This window comes from Hevea brasiliensis, chromosome 12 (genome assembly GCF_030052815.1).
Source record: "Hevea brasiliensis isolate MT/VB/25A 57/8 chromosome 12, ASM3005281v1, whole genome shotgun sequence".
Lineage (NCBI taxonomy): Eukaryota > Viridiplantae > Streptophyta > Magnoliopsida > Malpighiales > Euphorbiaceae > Hevea > Hevea brasiliensis.
In genome coordinates, this window is record NC_079504.1 from 79,472,698 (window position 1) to 79,477,079 (window position 4,382).

Here is a 4,382-nt window from a genome sequence, read left to right on the forward strand (position 1 = left end):
GACTGAAAGGTGAAGATTAACATTAGAAAATCAAGATCTTGAACGTAGGAATTCTAACTTAGACATAGGCTGATACCTTTGTGGAATCTAAAAATTGGTCAAATGTCTTAAAGGATTTTAATTAATTTGATCTCCATGAGAGTAGGGTTCGAGTTAATTAGAATACACCCTAAATGCCTTGAGAGAGGATTTAGGATAGCTTAAGACTGATTTCCATCAAGGAAAACGATCCTCAATTCAGTAAATAAACGAGATAACATCTCTAGTATGATTCAAGTGTGAAATCTTAATTTCATAATTGCTTCAAATAAATCATTTCATTTTAAGTTTACCATTTTAGTGTTTAAAGTTAACAAACTTCATTCCCTAAGTATTCGATAGCCTAGACAGTAAAGATTTCTGTGTAGATTGGTACTTGCTAAACAAAATTCCTCATGGGAACAATACTCTACTTATCACTTTATTACTTGTTAGCGATACGTGCACTTGCGGTGATTGCAAAATAGCGAAATAAGTTTTTGGCGCCGTTGTTGGGGAATTTTTAGTTTTAGTAATATCAAGCAATAGGCGATTTAGCTGATTTAGGCAATTTTATTTATTATTTAATTTTATTTTACTAGTTGTATTTCTTTTCTTTTCTCTCTGGTGCCCAATCCGGTATATGACCAGAACAAAGCCAGAAGAAATTTTTTACTATGATCCAGAAATAGACAGAACCCTGAAAGCCATCAGGAGGGAAAGGAAACATCAAGAGCACGGTTAAAGAGATCCTAAAATCCCAACTATGGCCAATAATAATGACAGACCAAGACTCTTGAGAGATTACGGAGCTCCATCTGTCCAAGGATTTCAACCCAGTGTCACTAGACCCACAGTGGAAGCCAACAACTTTGAATTAAAACCATCATAGCTCCAAATGATTCAACAAAACCAGTTTGCAGGTTCACCAACAGAAGACCCACACTATCACCTCCAGTGCTTTCTTGCCCTATGTGATACATTCAAGATGAATGGAGTGTCTGATCAAGCAATAAGACTCAGAGCATTCCCATTCTCCCTTTGGGACAGAGTAAGGAAGTGGTTACTTTCTCAGCGAGCTGGAACATTCACTACCTGGGAAAACCTCTCTCAAGCTTTTCTAGCAAGGTATTTCCCACCTGCAAAGACCGCAAAGTTGAGACTTGAGCTCAACACCTTCAGACAAAAGGAAGGAGAGTCACTCTATGATGCATGGGAAAGATATAAAGACCTACAAAGGGAATGTCCACACCATGGCATAGAATATTGGCTATTGGTGAAAAATTTCTATAATGGATTACTAGCCTTTACAAGGAGCACAGTTGATTCAGCTGCAGAGGGTGATATAATAAAGAAAGCAGTGCCACAAGCACTTGAACTTCTAGAAAGGGTTGCATACCATAATTATGAGTGGTCAAATGAAAGAGGAAATGCAAGAAGAACAGCAGGGGTACTGGAAGTAGATGCCTTCAGCATGATAAATGCCCAGTTTGATCAGCTCACAAAGAAGCTCAAAGGAATGCAAGCCAACGCGGTTGGTACAAATTGTCAACATGAGGATAGCTATGAAAGAGGATACATGGATTCAGAATACAACAATTTCAATGAACCTACAGAACAGATGAACTATGTGAATATTGGAGGAAACTTTAACCAGAGGCAGTCAAACAATCCATATTCAAATACTTACAACCCTGGATGGAGAAACCACCGAAATTTCTCATGGTCCAACAAGCAGAACCAGCCAATAAACAAGCAACAAGGGTACAAACCTCTAGCACCCCCTGGATTTCAGAATAGAGGTCAGAACTTTGTATAGCCATCACTACCTTTCCAACCTCAACAACCTGAACCAAAAATGACCATGGAAACCATGATGGAAGGATTCCTAGCAGCTCAACAATAACAAACTGAATTGATTAAACAGCTAAATTCCAGAAAGGACCAACTTGCTATCCATAACAAGATGCTAGAGAATCAAATTGTTCAGCAAGCAAGTTCTTCAAGTAAGGCTACTGGCAAACTGCCTAGTCAACCAGAAATGAACCCATGGGAGCATTGCAAAGTAGTTGCACCGAGGAGTGGGAGAACTCTAATACAAACAGAGGTAGAATCGACAGAGGAAATCATAGAGAATTTTAAAGACCAAGCAGAGAAAAATGAGGAAGAAGCTACAAAAGATCAGGAAGAGGAAGCAAGGAAGACAAAGAAATTACCAGAACCATACCAGCCTCCCCTACATTTTCCTCAGAGATTTCAGAAAGCCAAACTGGACAAGCAGTTTGGGAAGTTTTTGGAAGTTTTACAGAAACTTTACATTAACATCCCCTTCACTGAAGCATTTTCTCAGATGCCATCTTATGCCAAATTTCTTAAGGAAATTCTGTCAAAGAAAAGGAAGCTAGAAAACTATGGAATAGTAGCTCTAACAGAGGAATGCAGTGCCATTCTGCAAAACAAATTGTGTAACACCCCTTACCCGACTATAGTGTAGCCGAGCGAGGCATGCTACATTCGGTGCCAGAGCACCTTATCTTATCTTACTTTATTCCTTTAATAATTTGATCTCGTTATATTTTAATATCAATTAATTTTCTATGGAGAAACTAGCGAAGTTTCCCTTATTTTATTATTATTTGACGTATTTCAGTATTCATCTGCTTGAAATTTTCAATAATATTTTACAATAAAAATATCATTCATGCTCATCATATTCATCTCACATTCAATTCTTGTAATTCACATACTCATTTATACAAATTTATTCATACTCAATTCATATATAAACATTCTCAAATTGCATAAGCAAAATTTTGAAATTTCCTTAATTACATAATTTACAAAATAATTACATAATTTCATAATTTACATGATCTACAAATTAATTACAGTTCCATAATCTATATTTCAACATACAATTCATAGTTTATATTACAAATAATAACTAATTATAATGTACAAAATACATAATATGATCTATATGGGCCCTATCTACATGCATTGCTGAGGAGGTGACAACCTTGAACACTCTGCAGATCAGACTCCAAAATCTCTATTTAGTATTCGCCGGGCTTTAACTTCAGTACCTGCGCAAGGAAACAAATCCATCGCGCTAAGCATTGCTGCTTAGTAGTGCAATAATATAACAAGAAATAATGTATACAAACAAAGGTAGAAATAAACCATAGTTCGAATAATTTAGATTTATAATTAATTTAGTTTTTAATATTAACTATCCTCTATTTTGCCATGTTCTTCCTTGGAGGTGCTCAGTCCAGAAATTTGCATTAATAATGTACCAGATACGAATAATCTAAAATTTAAACTTATACTTATATTCTTATGTAAGTCACATTTGTAATATTTATTTATGTTATAATTCTTCTATTAGTCTTTTTATCACTTCCTTAATACTTTCTAAGTTGTTTACAATCATTTTGTAATATTTAAAATTTTTAGAACTAATTTAATTTACTTCATACCATTCTAAGAAACAAATTTTTGGAGTTAATCTAATTTATTTTAGAACTTCTTACTCATTTATTTGCTTTCTAGAATTTTTAATTGCCAATATTTGTAACTTATTTTAATAAATTAGACTATCCAAGTAACCTATGACAGGTTGACTAAACTGGATAACGGGTCATTGGCACTAGACACCACGGTGGCTCGGGCTGTCATACCATGGGACGCAGAACTTCAACCACGTATGCAGTCAGTATAGCTAAAAAGCCATGATAACATATAATCAGGCATTAAGCCATGAGTGCGAGCATAAAAGCCATGAATACGGGCATAAAGCTATGAGTATGGGCATAAAGCCATGAATATAGGCATAAAGCCTTTCGCAGTACTGCGAAAACAATACCCTATTGGCATGCCAAACTATCCAATCTGACACACTTGTCTAGGTAATACAAGGGCACATAATATCATTAAATATTAATATATTATATTTTATGACTTCATTATTTCATAAAAATTTTCAATTATAATGTATATATTCATTTGATCATGTATATGATCACAATTCACATCAATTATCCTTTTATATCATTGTACTCAAAGTACTTTTCCTTTCTACAATAATGAGAACTAATGTCTCATTCATACATTAATATGGTTCATTTATTCATTCATTATGTTATTCATATTGATCACAATTCAAAACAATGGCTCACATGTACCATTATATTCAAAACATTTTTCCTTTCTCATTTATACATTTTATGAATTCTATTTGTGATGGGCATATAAGTCCTAACTACCTATTCACATCAATTTGGTGACTTACTTTTCATGTTTCAAGTAATCCATGAACATTTCATGGATTTCAAATTTATGGCCTTAATTTCCATTTAACA

General features: G+C 34.4%; 1 non-coding gene across 1 annotated transcript; it reads right to left on the reverse strand.

Annotated features, from left to right (window-relative positions):
- Positions 1-1,171: 1,171 nt before the first annotated feature.
- LOC131171643 (small nucleolar RNA R71) lies at positions 1,172-1,278 on the reverse strand. Its single transcript, XR_009142301.1, has one exon. It is a non-coding gene; the product is annotated as a small nucleolar RNA R71 (small nucleolar RNA).
- Positions 1,279-4,382: the final 3,104 nt, after the last annotated feature.